Source organism: Mesoplodon mirus (assembly GCF_964341445.2).
Source record: "Mesoplodon mirus genome assembly, chromosome: 5".
Taxonomy (NCBI): Eukaryota; Metazoa; Chordata; class Mammalia; order Artiodactyla; family Ziphiidae; genus Mesoplodon; species Mesoplodon mirus.
Genome location: NC_138980.1, coordinates 133,164,725 through 133,184,682, shown reverse-complemented (window position 1 = coordinate 133,184,682; position 19,958 = coordinate 133,164,725).

Here is a 19,958-nt window from a genome sequence, read left to right as displayed (position 1 = left end):
GGTTTTGCACAGCAATGGAAATGATAAACAAAAAGACAACCCACAGAATGGGAGAAAATATTTGCAAACAAAGCCACCAACAAGGGGTTAATCTCCAAAATATATAAACAGCTCATGCAGCTCTATTCAAAGAAACAACACAATGAAAAAATGGGCAGAATATCTAAATAGATGTTTCTCCAAAGAAGACATACAGGTGGTCAAAAAGCACATAAGAAAATGTTCAATGTGGTTAATTATTAGAGAAACTTGAATCAGAACTACAATGAGGTATCACTTCACATCCGTCAGAATGGCCACCATCAAAAAGTCTACAAACAATAAATGCTGCAGAGGGTGTGGAGAAAAGGGAACCCTCCTGCACTGTTAGTGGGAATGTAAATTGGTACAACCACTGTGGAGAACAGTATGGAGGTTCTTTTAAAAACTAAAAATAGAACTACCATATGACCTAGCAGTTCCACTCCTGGGCATATATCCGGAGAAAACAATAATTCAAAAAGATACATGCACCCTAATGTTTATAGCAGCACTACTTACAATAGCCTGGAGATGGAAACAATCTAAGTGTCCATTATCAGATGAATGGATAAAGAAGATGTGGTACATATATACAATGGAATATTACTCAGCCATAAAAAGAAACAAAATTGAGCTATTTGTAATGAGGTGGATAGACCTAGAGTCTGTCATACAGAGTGAAGTCAGAAAGAGAAAGACAAATACCGTATGCTAACACATATACATGGAATTTAAGAAGAAAAAAATATGTCATGAAGAACCTAGGGATAAAACAGGAATAAAGACACAGACCTACTAGAGAATGGACTTGAGGATATGGGGATGGGGAAAGGTAAGGTGTGACAAAGCGAGAGAGAGGCATGGACATATATACACTACCAAACGTAAGGTAGATAGCTAGTGGGAAGCAGCCACACAGCACAGGGAGATCAGCTCGGTGCTTTGTGACCACCTGGAGGGGTGGGATAGGGAGGGTGGGAGGGAGACGCAAGAAGGAGGGGATATGGGAACATATTTTTATGTATAACTGATTCATTTTGTTATAAAGCAGACATGGAAGCAACCTAAATGTCCACCTACAGAGGAATGGATAAAGAAAATGTGGTACATATATGCAACAGAATATTACTCAGCCATAAAAAAGAATGAAATAATGCCATTTGCAGCAACATGGATGGACCTAGAGATTATCATACTGAGTGAAGTCAGACAGAGACAGACAAATGTCATATGATATCATTAATATGTAGAATCTAAAAAAACAAAAGATACAAATGAACTTATTTACAAAACAGAAACAGACTCACAAGACTTCAGAAACAAACATGGTTAACAAAGGGAAACGTGGGAAGGGGAGGGATAAATTATGAATCTGGGATTAACGTATACACACTACTATATATAAAATAGATAATCAACAAGGACCTACTGTATAACACAGGAAACACTACTCAATACACTCTAATAACCTACATGGGAAAAGAATATGAAAAAGAATGGATATATGTATAACTGAATCACTTAGATGTACACCTGAAATTAACAAATTATAAATCAATTATACTCCAATATAAAATAAAAATAAAATTAAACAAACAAAAACAATAAGGAAAAGTCTAACATATAAGTAATTGGAATCCCAGAAGGGAAAGAGGAAAAGAATGGATCAGAAACAATATTTGAAAAGCTATGACCAATAATTTCCCAAATCTCATTAAGGGTATCCACCCACATATGCAAAACCTCAGTGAACCACATGAAGAATAAATACAAAGGATAATACACCTTGGCACATTATAGCCAACCTGCTAAAAATGTTAAGTGAGGCAGAAATGGTGATGGTGGTAGTGGTGATGGCTAACACTGCAACATAAGCTCTGGAAGCCAGAAAACATTAGAATGTTATTTTTTAAGTGCTGAAAGAAAATAAATCCTGCCAACCTAGAGTTTTATAATCAACAAAGAAGTATTCAAAGTAAAATGAGAACATTTATAGACAAAAACTGAGAAAATCCATTGCCATTAATCCTGTATTCCCAGAATTATTACAGAAAATACTCAGGCTGAAACAATTATTTCAGATGGATGTATTCAACTACAGGTAGAAGAGAAGGGCACTGGAAAAAGTAAATATGTGGGTAATAATTTTTAATTGACTGTTTAAAAGAAAAATGTGGATAATGTCATGCACAATCTATAACATATATACAGATAAAATATGACAATAACACAAAGAACAGGAGGGGATACTTGAAATACTGTAAGGTTCTTATATACTGTTCATAAAGTAATAGAAATATTAATTTGAGTTAGACTATAATAAATAAAGAATACAAACATTATTACATGTAAATGGACTAAACATGCCTTTTAAATAAGAGAGATCTGCAAGGTGAATTAAAACAAAACAAAAACTCTACTATAGTCTGCTTACAAGAAGTACATTTTAAAAACAAGGATACCAAAAGTTGAAAGGAATGGTAAAGGATATACTATACAAACACTAACCAAAAGAAAGCTCACGTGTCTATATTAATGTAAGAAAATGGTAGACTTAAAGGTAAGAAGTATGACTAGAATTATTACTACAGATAAAAAAGTATATTTTTAATGATTAAAGAACATATCGATTCAACAAAACGATAAAAGATCTACATTTGTCTGTACACTGCTTCAAGAATTATATATTAAAAAAAAATCTGACAGAGGTAAAATAAAGAAACCTGTGATCATAGTTGTCAAATTAAAAAGATCTCTCTCAGGATGAAAGACCTGTATGTGTACTGAAAAATGTAAGAGACTGATGAAAGAAATTGAAGAAGACACAAATAAATGGAAAGATTTTCCATGCTTACAGAATGGAAGAATTAATATTTTTATAATGCCCATACTACACAAAGCAATCTACAGATCAATACAATTCCTATCAAAAGCCCAATGGCATTTTCACAGAAATAGAAAAAGTTCTAGGGCTACCCTGGTGGCACAGTGGTTGAGAATCTGCCTGCCAATGCAGGGGACACAGGTTTGAGCCCTGGTCTGGTAAGACCCTACATGCCGTGGAGCAACTAAGCCCATGCGCCACAACTATTGAGCCCGTGCTCTAGAGCCCGTGAGCCACAACTATGGAGCCCACGTGTTTCAACTACTGAAGCCTGCGTGCCTAGAGCCCATGCTCCGCAACAAGAGAAGCCACCGCAATGAGAAGCCTGCGCATCACAACAAAGAGTAGCTCCCGTTCTCCACAACTAGAGAAAGACCGTGTGCACCAAAAAAGACCCAACACAGCCAAAAAAATAAATTAAATAAATAAATTTTAAAAAAAGAAAAAAAAAGTTTTAAAATTTGTATGGAACCATAAAGTATTCCAAAAAGCCAAAGCAATCTTGAGAAAGAAAACCAAAGCTAGAGACTTCACAATCCCCGATTTCAAACTACATTACAAAGCTATAGTAATCACATCTGTAGCATTGGCATAAAAACAGATACATACATATCCAGAGAAAGACATAATTCAAAAAGATACATGCAGATGGACCTAGAGATTGTCATACTGAGTGAAATAAGTCAGAGAAAGACAAATATCATATGATATTGCTTATATGTGGAATCTAAAAAAAGGGTACAAATGAACTTATTTACAAAAAAGAAATAGAGTCACAGATGTAGAAAACAAACTTATGGTTACCAGGGGGGAAAGGGGGGGAAGGGATAAGTTGGGAGATTGGGACTGACATATACACACTATGATATATAAAATAGATAACTAATTAGGACTTGCTGTATAGCACAGGGAGCTCTACTCAGTACTCTGTAATGACTTATATGGGAAAAGAATCTAAAAAAGATGGATATATGTATGTGTATAACTGATTCACTTTGCTGTACAGCAGAAACTAACACAACATTGTAAATCAACTATACTCAAATAAAAAAAACAGACAGATACATAGTTCAACGGAACCAAATAAAGAGCCCAGAAATAAACCCACACATATATCTGGTCAATACATTTATAACAAAGCAGCCAAGAATATACAATGGGGAAAGGACAGTCTCTTCAATAAATGGTGTTGGGAAAACTGGATTGCCACGTGCAAAAGAAGGAAACTGGACTGCTATCTTACACCATACTCAAAAATTAACTCAAAACTGATCAAAGATTTTAACATAAGACCTGAAACCATAAAACTCCTAGAGAAAAAAAATAAGCAGCAAGCTCCTTGATATCAATCTTGACAATGATTTTTTTTGATTTGATACCAAAATCAAAGGCAATAAATGCAAAAATAAATAAGTGGAATGACATCAAACTTAAAAGCTTCTGCACAGCAAAGGAAACCATCAACATGGTTGAAAAGGCACCCTACTCAATGAAAGAAAATATTTGCAAGTCATGTACCTGATAAGGAGTTAATATCCAAAATGTATGAAGAACCATCCAACTCAATAGCAACAACAACAATCCAATTAAAAATGGGCAGAGGATCTGAATAGACATTTTTCCAAAGAAGGCATACATATGACAAACAGGTATGTGAAGAAAGATGCTCAACACCACTAATCAAGGAAATGCAAAACAAAACCACAATGAGATATCATCTCACACTTGTTAGAATGGCTATTATCAAAAAGACAATTAACAAGTGTTGGCAAGGACATGAGAAAAGGGAAACATCAGTCACTGTTGGTGGAATGCAGACTGGTGTAGCCACTGTGGAGAACAGCATGAAGATTCCTCAAAAACTAAAAATACAACTGCCATATGATCCTGCAATTCCACTTCTGGATATTTATCCAAAGAAAATAAAAACACTGATTAGAAAAGATATATGCACCCTCCATGTTCACTTCAGCATTACTTACAATGGCCAAGATAAAGAAGCAACCTAAGTTTCCATCAATGAATGAATGGATAAAGAAAATTTGATGTGAGATTTATATATAATTCAGTCATAAAAAGGAAGAAATCCTGCCATTTGCCACAACATGGATGGAAACATGGGAACATTATGCTAAGTGAAATAAGTCAGACAGAGAAAGACAAATACCATATGATCTCACTTATGTGCGGATCCTAAAAACAAACAAACACAAGTTGATGGATACACAGAACAAATTGCTGGTTGCCAAAGGTGAGGGATGGGGACTGGGCTACATGGATGAAAAGGGTTAAAAAGTACAAATTCCCAGCTATAAAGTAAGTGATGGGGATGTAATATACAGCATGGGGACAATAGTTAATAATACTGTATTGTATACTTAAAAGTTGCTAAGAGAGTATATCTTAAGTTTTCATCACAAGAAAAAAATGCGTTAACTATGTATGGTGATAGATTTTAGCTAGAGTTTTTTGGTGATTATTTTGCAACATATTTAAATATCAAATCATTATATTGTACATCTCAAACTAATATGTCAATTACATCTAAATTTTAAAAAAATTTTTTAAACCTCTCTGAATATCTGATAGAATGAGCAAACAAACAAACAAAAATCAGTGAAGATATAAAACATCTGAAAAACATGGTTAACCAACTAGACAAAACTGACATATAGAACACTATACACAATGATAATATATGTCCATTTGAGGGATAATGAATCATTTAACAAAACAGACTATATGCTGGATCATAAAACAAGTATTAAAAATTTCACAATACTGTAACATACAGAGTATGCTCTCTGACCATAATGAAATTTACAAAGCACTCAATAATAAAAAGGTAACTAGAAAAGCTCTAAATGTTTAGAAATTATGCAACACAAATCTAATTGAGTTATGGGTCAAAGAAAAAACACAATGGAATTTAAGTAAATAGTAATGAAAAACCAATATGTTAGAGCTTGAAAAATGTAGCTAAAGCAGTGCTTAGATGGTTATTTATAGCTGGAGATGAATAAAATAGAAATATTGAAAAATACATAAGGTTTCCACCTCAAGAAGAGCTAGAAAACAAATGGCAAAGTAAGCTGCAAGAAAAAAAATAAGAGCAAAATAAACAAAATAAAAAGAAAATATAATTTAAATTATATAAAAATTAAATTTAATTAATTTATTTATTTAAATTAATAAAAACCCTAGGAAGACTGAGAAAAAAATGGGAAAAAAACCTCACAAATTATCAATAATGGAAATTTAAAAAGAGAGCATTCCCTACAGATCCTACAGATTTTAAAAAGATAAAATATAATCATTTCTATTGATAAATTTGAAAATTTAGATAAAAAGAAACTTGAAAACTACAACTTACCAAAAATGACACAAAAAGATATAAAATCTGAATATTCCTATACCTATTGAAGAAACTGAAATGATAATTTAAAACTCCTCAACAACTATAATAATAAAAAGTCTAGTCCCAGATTTTCACTGGTAAATTCTTCCAAACATTTTTAAGGAAAACACTACTACTCTTACACAAACTCTTTCAGAGAAAAAGAGTAACACTTTCCAAATCATTTCATAAGATCAGCATTATCATCATACCAAAACCTGAAAAACGTTACCAAAAAAAGTTACAGGGTAATATCCCTCATGAACATATGCACAAGAACCTTAGACAAAATATTAGCAGATTTAATGCAAATTGATTATAAATAAGAATAGGATATCATAATAAAGTAGGGTTTACACCAGGAATGAAAGAATGGCTTAACATTTGAGAATAAATCAAGATGACTGCACCGCATTAACAAAATAAAGGATAAAACCCAAGACTTCCTACACTTATCTAAAAAGGTGCAGGAAAAAAAATATGTAAACATGTAATAAATTTCAATATTCATTCATGACTAAAAAACTATATCAGCAAACTAGGAATAGAAGGGTTTGGGGGTAGAAACACTTCGGGGTAGGAACTATTCATAAAATTTCTATATAAAATTTACATGGAAATACAAAAGTCCTAAATTGGCCAAGGAAATACAAAAGAACAGGAAAACTGGAGGACTTATACTACTGGGCATGAACACTTATATAAAGCTCTAGTAATAAGACAGTATTGTATTGCCTTAGATTGAAGGAAGAGAATAGAATACAAAAATAGGCACACACACGCACACACACACACACACACAGAGTCACTTGATTTATTACCAAGACACTAATTGCAGTTCAGTGTGGAAAATGACACCCTTTTAAACAAAAGTGCTGGAGCAACTAAATAAACATTTATAAATATGAATATAGTTATAAATATATAAGAATGATATGAGGAGAAAAGGTGACCCCTCAACCATATACAAAAGTTAATTCAAGGTGGATTACAGATGTACTATACAAATCAAAACAATAAATCTTCTAGAAGAGACCATAGGAAAGTATCTTCATAAGCTTGGAGCAAAAACTTCTTATGCAGACCAGAAAAAGCACTAACCATAAAAAAAAGTTGATAAATTGGACTTCATTTAAATTAAGAACTTCTTTTGATCAAAGTACATTAAAAGTGAAAAGGCAGCACTGACTAGATAATATATCTGCAAAGCCTATGTTCAAGGATGGAATTATATCCAAAACATTAAGAATTACTCTTGTAAATCAATGAGAAAAAAGATAAACAACAGTATTTTTTAATGGGTAAAAAGTAAAAAACAAAAAATACTTAACTAAAAAACAAAAGAAACTGCCCAATAAACATAAAAAAATGCTCAATATCATTATTCAATGGGAAATGCAAATTAAATCCACAATGGTAAAATTAAATAGACAATACTAAATGGCAAGAATGTGGAGCAATTAAAACTCTCATATATTACCGATGGAAACATAGCTGGTAAAACTATTCTGGGAAAATGTTTGGCAGCATCTAGTAAAGCTAGTAAAGATATACATATGCCTATATGTGACACAAAAATTCCACTCCTGGGCATACACCCAACAGAAATGAGTACTTCTGTCCACTAAAAAAAATGATACAAGAATGTTGGTGACAGTAATTTCATAACAGCAAATACTGGAAACAATCCAACTGTCATTCAAAAGTAGAACAGATAAATTAATTATGGTATAGTCACACATTAGAATACAACTCAGCAATAAAAAAGAACAAATTACCAAAACATGCAACAATATGGAGGAATCTCAAACAAACAATATTTAACAGAAGAGGCCAAACAGAAAAGAGTACATACTGTAAGATCCACATTGATAAATGGAAAGAATACTGGTATATGACTGAAGGATATGAGGGAGTCATATAGAATATTTCTGATATATTTTATATTTTATATTTAGGTGATGATTACATAAAAAATCATTGAGCTCCATGCTTAAAGTTTGTGTACTTCTATATTTAATACCTCACTGTTTTATAAAAGGAAATGACAATTGAAAATAATATATATGCACTATGCAAGGCAATAAAAGAAAATGTGAATACAAAAACTGAATAGTACAGGAGTTCAGAGGACTCTCAGAAGAGGTACATCTAAAGCAGAAAGTAAAAGCCAAAAGATTTAAACTGAGTCTTGAACAGAGAGGAATTACATAAGCACAGAGTAAGTATTTGAGCAAAATATAGAGTAAGGAAACACAAGGCATATGTGATGATTGGTGAGTATTCCAGCTAAAATGGTATACATCAATAGTTCCTAAAGTGTGTCCTCAGACCAGGAGCATCAGCATCACTTGTTAGAGATTCAAATTCTCAGGTCCCATCTCAGGCCTACAGAATCAGAAACATAGAAATCTGTGTTTTAACAAAGCTCCATGTGATTTGGATGCACAAAATATTTGAGAACCACTGTTATAAAAGAAGGTGGAAAAAGAAAAATCTATAAAAGTAGGCCATAACTACAGTTTTACTCTTTGGAAAAGCCATGAAAATTATTTCGGATAAAAATCAATATTTTAAATGAAAGAGAAAAGTTACAAGGATGAGATACTCCAGTGATGAGTTCAATTTTACATATAAAAGGTACTATTCAAAGAGGCATTAAAGTGGAATGGTTTAACAGGCAGATCAAAATACAGGGCTGAAGAAGAGGTTAAGGCTAGGTTATAGGTATAGGAGTAGAATATATGAAGTAATTAATTTCAAAAGAATTTATAACTTGCTACACACTGCTAGTTCCTAGGGACACAAAGATGAATAGAAATGGACCCTGCCATTGCTGCTGACAATTTATAATCTAGATCAGAGGGTCTCAAACGTTTAGTATCAAGACTCAAAAATTATTGAGGACCCCCAAAAGCTTTTGTTTGTATGGGTTATATCTATACTTACCACATTATAAATTAAAACTGAGAAATTAATATATATATGTACTAGTTCATTTAAATAACAATAAACACATTGCATATATTTTTATAAAGAATATATTTTCAAAAACAAAAAAAAGTCAGCAAGAAGAATGGATTTCTGCAAATCTCTTTACTGTCTGTCCCTGTTAAGCTGGAGTCTCATGTCTGCTACTGCATTCAGTGTACTGGAATAAATCACTTTGGTTGAAGTATGCGAAGAAAATCTGGCCTCACACAGTCAGGTAACTGAAGAAGTATTTCAATAAATTTTTCAGATAATTGTGGATATTTTTCTTTGATACCACACCAGAACTCAACCAGGGATAGTTTCTTAACAATCAGTTGCAACGTGGTATCTGAAACCATATCAGTGAACTCATCACACTCTATACACTTGGAGAAAATTAGAGTGAAGAAGGCAAATAACACATATTAAGATTTAATGAAATTAAAGATCTCCCAAAAGATCTCATAGAGCCCTCCAAAAATGCACAAACTGTGCTTTAAGAACTGCCACCTTAGACTGACAATCCAGGTAATAGTTTAAACCTCAAAAGTAAATAAGCACATAATCTACATGGAGCACCTTTTGCCTAGCTCCTTCTCACCCTTCAACTAGCTGCTGCTCATTTTTCAACTCCCAGCTCAAACACTCCCGAGAACACCATTTGCAGAACTCTCTCCTACTAACTACAGTGGTTCCCTGTTAGGCATTCTCACTGCATTTATCACATGATAATTTTACTTTTATTTATGAGATTTTTTTTTCTCTTTTGCTTACCTAATGCTACTCTCTATGTTCCTCAAGGGCTCAGATCATTAGAATGGCTACTTTTGTTCACAGTTATATCCCCAGCACCACTCCTACTTTCTAAGATCTATCCTCAATATAGCAGTCAGAGTGATCCTTTTAAAATCTAAGCCAGACTGGCGGCCAAAATGGTGGAGTACAAAGACTCTGAGCTCACTTCCTTCCATCAGCATACCAAAATTACATCTACTTACAGAGCAAACATCTATGAGAACAATCAAAAGACTAGCATTAAAAAAATTCCACAACTAAAGATATAAAGAAGGAGCCACAACAAGATAGGTAGGTGGGGCAGAAACATGGTATAGTTAACACCCACACCCCCAGGAAGGTGACCCACAAATGGGAAGATAATCACAACTGCAGAGGTTCTCCCCAAGGAGCAAGGGTCTGGAGCCTCACATGGGCTGCCCAAACCAGGGGTTCTGCATGGGAAAGACAAGCCCTCACAACTTCTGGGTTTGAAGGCCAGTAAGACTTGTCTATGGGAGAGCTGGAGGGCTGTAGGAAACAGAGATTGCACTCTTAATGGGCATGCACAAAATCTCACATGCTCTGAGGCCCAGCACACAGGCAGTAACTTGAACGGACCATAGGTCAAACCTACTCACTGATCTTGGAGAGCCTCCTGGAGAGGTAGGAGGCAACTGGGACTCCCATTGGAGACAGATGCAGACAGCAGCCATTTGGGGGAGCTCATTCTACCCTAAGGATACTGGTGCTGACAAGCACCATTCTGGAGTCCTCCCTCTAGTCTATTAGTGCTGGGGGCTTACCAACCCACCAGCAGGCCAGCACCAACCCCAGGACCCTCCAGGCCACACAGCCATCCAGCCCAGGACCTGGCCCTGCTGACCAACAGGCCAGCAGTGACCACAAAAGGCAGGGACTGGCAGCCAACTGGGCAGGGGCCAACATTATCTACCAGGGTGTCCACAGTAGTTGGCCCTGCCACAACAGAAGGGCCCATGCAGCCCACATAGTGAGTACTCCTGGAGCATATAGGTCTGGTATGAGCTATATACTCATAACAGAAGAGAGTGTGTCTCATAGGGCTTCTCTTACATAAGGCCACTTCTCCAAGATCTGGAAACATAAATGACCTACCTAATACATAGAAATAAACACATAGAACTAGGCAAAATGAAGAGACAGAGGAATATCTTCCAAACAAAGGAACAAGACAAAAACCTCAGAAAAAGAATTAAAGTAGAGATAGGTAATCCACCCAACAAAGAGTTCAAGGTAATAATCATAAAGATGCTCAATGAACTAAGGAGATGAATAGATGAACATACTGAGAATTTTAACAAAGTGAGAAATCATAAATAAAGAACCTAATAGAGCTGAAGAATACAATAACTGAAGTAAAAAAAATACACTAGAAGGAATCAACAGCAGATTACATGATACAGAGGAACAGATTAGCAAATGGAAGACAGAATAGTGAAAATCATCCAAGATGAACAGAAAAAAAGGAAAAAAATTGTTAAATGAGGATAGTTTAAGAGACCTCTGAGACAGTATCAAGCATACTAACATTCACATTATAGGGGTCCCAGAAAGAGAAGGAAAAGGGGCAGAGAGATTAGTTGAAGAAGTAATGGCTGAAAACTTCCCTTACATGGGAAAAAGACATCCAGAACCAGGAAAAACGGAGTGCCAAACAATATGAACCCAAAGAAGTCCAAGACACATTATAATTAAAATAGCAAAAATTAAACATAAATGCAGGGTTTTAAAAGCAGCAAGAGAAATACAACTAGTTATGTACAAGGGAACTCCCATAGGACTCTCAGCTGACTTTTCAGCAGAAAGTTTGTAGGCCAGAAAGGAGTAGCACAATATATTCAAAGTGAGGAAATGAAAAATCCTACAACTAAGAATACTTTATCCAGCAAAATTATCATTCAGATTTGAAGGAAAGAGAGTTTTACAGACAAGCAAAAGCTAAAAGAATTCAGCACAACAAAACCAGCTTTAAAATAAATATTAAAGGAATTTCTCTAAGTGGTGGGGGGGAGTTCACAAGTAGAAATATGAAAATTATAAAAGAAAAAATTATAAAAGAAAAAAATCTCACTGGTAAAGGCAAATATACAATAGGTAGTATATTAATCACTTATAAATCTGGTAAAAATTAAAATTAAAAAGTAAAATCGGGGCTTCCCTGGTGGCGCAGTTGTTAAGAATCTGCCTGCCAATGCAGGGGATGCAGGTTCGTGCCCCGGTCCAGGAAGATCCCACATGCCGCGGAGTGGCTGGACCTGTGAGCCATGGATGCTGGGCCTGCGCATCTGGAGCCTGTGCTCCGCAACGGGAGAGGCGACAACAGCGAGAGGCCCACGTACCGCAAAAAAAAAAAAAAAAAAAAAAAAAAGTAAAATCATCTACATCCATGATATGTAGTTAAGGGATACACAAAACAAAGAGATGTGAAATATGTTGTCAAAAACATTACACAAGGGACTTCCCTGGTTGCACAGTGGTTAAGAATCTGCCTGCCAATGTGGGGGACACAGGCTCGAGCCCTCATCCAGGAAGATCCCACATGCCGTGGAGCAACTAAGCCTGTGTGCCACAACCACTGAGCCTGTGCTCTAGAGCCCGCAAGCGACAACCACTGAGCCCATATGCCACAACTACTGAAGCCCACGCATCTAGAGCCTCTGCTCTGCAACAAGAGAAGCCACCGCAATGAGAAGTCCACGCACCACAATGAAGAGTAGCTCCTGCTCGCTGCAACTAGAGAAAAGCCCACACGCAGCAACAAAGACCCAACACAGCCAAATTAATTAATTAATTAATTTTTAAAAATTACACATGGTGGGGGAGGAATAAAAATGCAGGGTTATTAGAATTCATCAACTTAAAATAATCAGATATGTTGTTATATATAAACCTCATGGTAACCAAAAACCAAGTCTATAATAGATAAACACAAAAAGGAAAAAGAATCCAAAACAGAAAAGGAATCCAAACATAATACTAAAAATAGCCATCATATCACATGCAAAGAGAGAAAAAGAAGAAGAAGAAAAAAAGAACTACAAAAGCAATCAGAAAACAATGAACAAAATGGTAGTAAGAACATATCAATAATCACTTTAACTATAAATGGACTACATTCCTCAATCAAGTCATAGAGTGGCTGAATGGATTTATTTATTTATTTTTAAATATTTATTTATTTATTTGGCTGTGCTGGGTCTTAGTTGCAGCATGCAGGATCTTCATTGCAGCACACAGGATCTTTGTTGCCACTGTGGGACCTTTAGTTGCAGCATGCAAGCTCTTTTAGTTGTGGCATTCAGGCTCTTTTAGTTGTGGCATGCGAGATCTAGTTCCCTAACCAGGGATTGAACCCAGGCCCGCTGCATTGGGAAAACAGAGTCTTAACCACTGGCAGGGAAGTCCTGGCTGAATGGAATTAGAACAACAACAAAAACAACCATAACCATATATATGCTGCCTACAAGAGGCTTACTTCAGATCTAAAGACACTCACAGACGGAAAGTGAGGGGATAGAAAAACCTATTCCATGCAAATAGAAATGAAAAGAACCTGGGGTAGCAGTACTCAGATCAGACAAAATATAATTTAAATCAAAGACTGTAACAAGAGACAAGGACATTACATAATGATAAAGGGATAAATTCAACAAGAAGATATAACTAAGTATATATACACACAATATAGGAGCACCTAAATACATAAAGCAAATATTACCAAACACAAGGAAAGACATTGATATTAACATAATAGTAGGGAACTTTAAAACCCAATTATATCAATAGACAATCTAGAGAGGAAATCAATAAGGAAACACAGCTTTAAATGACACATTGGACCAAGTGAACTTGATATACGTATATTCCATCCAAAAGCAGCAGAATACACATTCTTTTCAAGTGCACATGGAACATCCTCCAGACTAGATCACATGCTAGGCTATAAAACAAGTCTCAATGAATTCAAGAAGACTGAAATCACATCAAGCATCTTTTCCAACCACAATGCTATGAGACTAGAAATCAACTACAAGGGAAAAACCTGCAAAAAAACACAAACATGTGGATGTTAAACAAAATGCTACTAAACAACCAATGAGTCACTGAAGAAATCAAAGAGGAAATTTTAAAATGCCTGGAGACAAATGCAAATGGGAACAGGACAATCCAAAATATATGGTTTGTGGCAGAAAGGAAGTTCTAAAGGGAAAGTTTATAGCAATACAAGCCTACCTCAGGAAACAAGAAAAATCTCAACCAAAAAATTTAACCTTATGACTAAAGGAGCAAGAAAAAGAAGAACAAAAAAACCCAAAGTTGGTAGAAAGAAAGAAATAATACAGATCAGTGTGGACATAGATGATATAGAGACTAAAAATAAATAAATAAATGAAACTAAGAGCTGGTTATTTGAAAAGATAAAATTGATAAACCTTTATCCAGGCTCATCAAGAAAAAAAGAGAGAGCCCAAATAAATAGAATCAGAAATGAAAGAAGAGATGTTACAACCAACACTATAGAAATACAAAGGATCGGGGCTTCCCTGGTGGCGCAGTGGTTGGGAGTCTGCCTGCCGATGCAGGGGACGCGGGTTCGTGCCCCAGTCCAGGAAGATCCCACATGCCACAGAGCGGCTGGGCCCGTGAGCCGTGGCCTCTGAGCCTGCGCGTCCGGAGCCTGTGCTCTGCAAGGGGAGAGGCCACAACAGTGAGCGGCCCGCGTACCGCAAAAAAAAAAAAAAGAAAAAAGAAAAAAGAAATACAAAGGATCAGAAGAGATGACTACAAACAATTATTCCCCAATAAAATGAACATTCTAGAAGAAATGGACAAATTCCTAGAAATGTAAAAGCTCCCAAGACTGAATCAGGAAGAAATAGAAAATATGAGTAAACTGATTACCAATAATAACATTGAATCAGTCATAAAAAACTAACAACAAAAGTCCAGGACCAGATGGCCCTACAGTTGAATTCTATGGAACATTTAAAGAAGAGTTACCACCTACCTTCTCAAACTATTCCAAAAAACTGAAGAGAAAGGAATACTTCTGAACTCATTTTACAAGGCAAGCATCACCCTAATACCAAAACCAGACCAAGTCATTCATCACAAAAAAATAAAATACAGGCCAATATCACTGATGAACACAGATGCAAAAATTCTTCAGAGAATATTAGCAAACCAAATTCAACAATACATTAAAAATTCATACACCATGATTAAGTGGGATTTATCCCAGGAATGCAAATATGATTCAATATCTGCAAATCTATCAGTGTGATACACAGTAATAAATTGAAGAATACAAATTATATGATCATATCAGATACAGAAAAAGCTTTTGACAAAATTCAGCATCCATTTTGATAAAAACTTTCCACCAAGTAGGTACAGAGGGAACATATCTCAACATAATAAAGGCCATTTATGACAAACCCACAGCCAACATCATATTAAATGTTGAAAAGCTGAAAGCCTTTCCCACTAAATTCAGAAACAAGACAACAATGCCCACACTTGCTACTTATGTTTAACATTGTACTGGAAGACTTAGCCACAGCAGACAAGAAATAAAAAGGTATCCAAATTGGAAGGGAAGAGGTAAAACTGCACTATTTGCAGATGACATACTTTATTTAGAAAACCCCAAAGCCTTCACCCCAAAAGTATTAGAATTAATAAATGAATTCACCAAGGTCGCAGGATACTAGATTACTATTCAGAAATCTCTTGCATTTCTGTACACTAAAGATGAGCTATTAGAAAGAGAAATTAAGAAAACAATCCCATTTACTATTGCACCAAAGAGAATTTAATATCTAGAAATAAACTATAAGACGTTGATGAATGAAATTGAAGACATCACAAACAAATGGATAGATAAACTGTCCTCATGGACTGGAAAATATTATATTGTTAAAATGACTATTCTACCCAGAGCCATCTACAGACTCAATGCAATCACTATCAAAATACCCATAGTATTTTCCATAGAACTAGAACAAATAATCCTAAAATTTGTATGGAAACACAAAAGATTCTGAATAGCCAAAACTATCCTGAGAAAGAACATCAAAGTTGGAGGCATCACACTCTCTGATGTCATACTCTACTACAAAGCTACAGCAATCAAAACAGTACAGTACTGGCACAAAAACAGACACATAAGTCAATACAACAGAAAAGTGAGCCCAGAAATGAACCAACACTTATATGGGCAATTGGAAAAGACAGACTCTTCAATAAATGGTGTTGGGGAAACTTGACAGCTACATGTGATAGAATCATACTGGACTACTTTCTCACATCATACACAAAAATAAAGTCAAAATGGATTAAATATGTAGATGTAACACCTGAAACCATAAAACTCCCAGAAGACAACATAAGCAGTAGGCTCTTCGAAATTGGTTTTAGCAATGTTTTTTGGATTTGTCTCCTCAAGCAAGGGAAACAAAAATAAGCAAATGGACCACAACAAACTGAAAATCTTTTGCACAATGAAGGAAACTATCACCAAAACAAGAATCAGCTTAGTGAATAGGAGAAGTTATTTGCAAACTGTATATAAGATAAGGGGTTAATATCCAAAATATACAAAGAATTCATACAACTTAAAAAAAAAACCTTATCTTAAAAGTGGGCAGAGGACTTGAATAGACATTTTTTCAAAGAAGACATACAGATGGCCAACAGACATGTGAAAAGATGCTCAACATCACTAATCATTAGGGAAATGCAAATCAAAACCACAATGAGCTATCACCTCACACTTGTCAGAATGGCTATCATTGACAAGACAACAAATAACAAGTGTTGGTGAGGCTGTGAAGAAAAGGGAACCCTCATGCACTGTTGGTAGGTTTGTAAATTGGTGCGGCCACTATAGAAAATAGCATGGAGGTTCCTCAAAAAAATTAAAAATAGAACTGCCATACAATCCAGCAATTCTACTCCTGGGTATTTACCTGAAGAAAATAAAAACACTAATTCAAAAAGATATCTGCACTCTGAGTTTCACTGCAGCTTATTTACAATAGCCAAGATATAGAAGCAACCTAAGTGTCTATCAATAGACAAATAGATAAAGATGTACAATAAAGTATAAAAAAGAAAAGAATGAAATCTTGCCATTCTTGACAACATGGATGGAGCAGAAAGTGTTATGCTAAGTGAAATAAGTCAGAGAAAAAAAACACCATATGATCTCATTTATATGCAAAATCATAAAAGCAAAATAAACCAAAATAAAAACAGGATCAGACATACAGAAAACAAACAGGTGGTTGCCAGTGGGGGAGGGGCCAAACAGGTGAAGGTGATTAAGAGGTGAAACTTCCAGTTTTACAGTAAGTAATGTAATGTAATGGGGATGTAATATACAGCATAAGGAAATATTGTAATAACTGTATGGGGGCAGAGGACTAGACATCATGATGATCATTTCATAATGCATGCAAACATCAAATCATTATGCACTATACCTGAAACTCATATTGTACGTCAATTATAAGTCAATAAAAAATTAAAACTTAAAAATCAAAGCTGAAGTCAGATCATATCATTTCTCTGCTTAAACTTTCCAGTGGGGGCGTCCCTGGTGGCGCGGTGGTTGGGAGTCCGCCTGCCGATGCAGGGGACGCGGGTTCGTGCCCCGGTCCGGGAGGATCCCACATGCCGTGGAGCGGCTGGGCCTGTGAGCCACGGCCGCTGAGCCTGCGCGTCTGGAGCCTGTGCTCCGCAACGGGAGAGGCCACAACAGTGAGAGGCCCGTGTACCGCAAAAAAAAAAAAAAAAAAAAAAAAAAAAAAAAAAAAAACTTTCCAGTGGCTTCCCAGCTCACTCCCAAGAAAAGCCAAAATTGTCAACATGGCCTACACAGCTTTGTATAATCTGATCTCTACTACCTCTCTGATCTTATAGCCTACTTATCTTCCCATTGCTTACTCTGCTGCAGCCGCAGTCATCTCCTAATGTTCATGGAACCCTCTAAGTACATTCTTTCCTCAGAACCTTTGCTCTTGTAATTTCCTCTGCCTGGAATATTTTTCTCATGGACAGCCACATATCTTAGACTACCTACCTCACTTCACTCAGATCTGCGAGGGTGACCTTACCTGGAAACAGTGTTGCCAAACCAGGTTCATTTTTCCATATGCACGGCAAGCCAAGACACTGAGACGTGAAGGTTCACAGTGAAGAGAGGGTTTATTTGCAAGGCAGCCGAGCTGAGAGACGGAGAACAAATCCCAAATCTGCCTCCTGGAAGTAAGGAGCTTGGGAGGTATTTATAGGATAACGAATAAAGCAGCAGGGAGGTCTGAGGCGTGGGGAGCATGGGAGGCGTGAGGAAAGGTAATTGGAAAAAGGTGCGGTAATCATCCTGCACAAGTGTGACTAGGCTATGGGTCTCTGAATGTGCTGAGGGTAGAGTTTTCAGCCCTCTGATGTAAAACTACATCACGAGCAGGATACTCATGCATGCCCAGTTGAAGGGTCGGTGGTCCTATCCAGTCTCAACCAGCTCAGCTTGAACTAGACACAGGTGACCCTCAGCCTAGCTGAACTAGGTGCAGTTGACTCCAAGTTCCTGGAAAATAATTCAAGCAAACATATTATTGTTTAGGCTATGTGCAGCTTGGGGAGCATGTAAGTCTTAAAACAACCTTGATGAGTGAAGGCAGGTGAAATGGATTTAACCCACAGTTTCAATAGGGTCTTTGCAGATGTAAGTAATTAAGATGAGGTCATTAGAGTAGGCCCTGATTCAATGACTGGTGTCCCCCAAAGGCAAGGGAAATGGGCATAGAGACAAAGGTGACAATGCCATGTGAAGACAGAGCCAGAGATTGGAATGATACGTGTACAAACCAAAGGACATCAGGGATTTCCAGCCAACATGAGAAGTTGAAAGAGCAACATGGAACAGATTCTTCCTCAGAGCCCACGAAAGGAACCAACCCCACCAACACCTTGATTTCAGATTTCTAGTCTCCAGAACTGTGATCGACTACATTTCTATGATTTTAAGTCACCCAGTTTGTGGTACTTTGTTAGAGCAGTTATAAGAAACTAATATAATACTAATTGTTTGAATAAATACAGAAGAAGACCCAAATCTCCCATGCAGAAGTATTCCAAATAATTTATGTATACACTTCATCCTCGAAGTGGAGTAAAACCCTCCCCCACTCCTTAAGTGTGGGCTGCAAATAGTGACTACTTTCCAAAGAGTACAGATTGGGGTATGGGGTGTGGAGTAACTTTATAGTGGAGAAACTTAACAAAAGTCAACATCAACAGTGATAAGTCATGATGGTAATATGCACCCATGATATGGTATGATGAAAATGATACTGTACCTCTATGGTCTTCTTTCCAAAAACTCATAACCCCTGTCTAATCATGAAAAAAAATCAGATAAATCCCAAGGACCTTTTACAGAATACTTGATGAGTACACCTGGAACTGTCAAGGTCATCAAAAACAAGGAAAGTCTAGGGAAATAAAATAAATTTTAAAATAAAGCAATGGCTGAGAATCATAGAAAGTATTTATTCAGTATCACTTCCTACCAGGTACTATTACAGGTGCTAAGAATAAAATGATTGCTGAAACAAAATCCCTGCTCTGAGTAGTTTACATTCACTGTAGTTCTTAAAAACAATGAAAGGCGTAAGTTCCTACCTGATCCTCAACATACAATTCCAAGTACACAACTGTCTTCACTGAAAATATGTAAGCAGATTAGCCTTCTCCTACAAAGGGGTAGGTAGAGGCACCCAAGATAGCCAGTACCACAACAAATGGATGTTTCCATACAGAAGCCACAGAATTTAAAGAACAGGATTTTCTTCTCAAGAA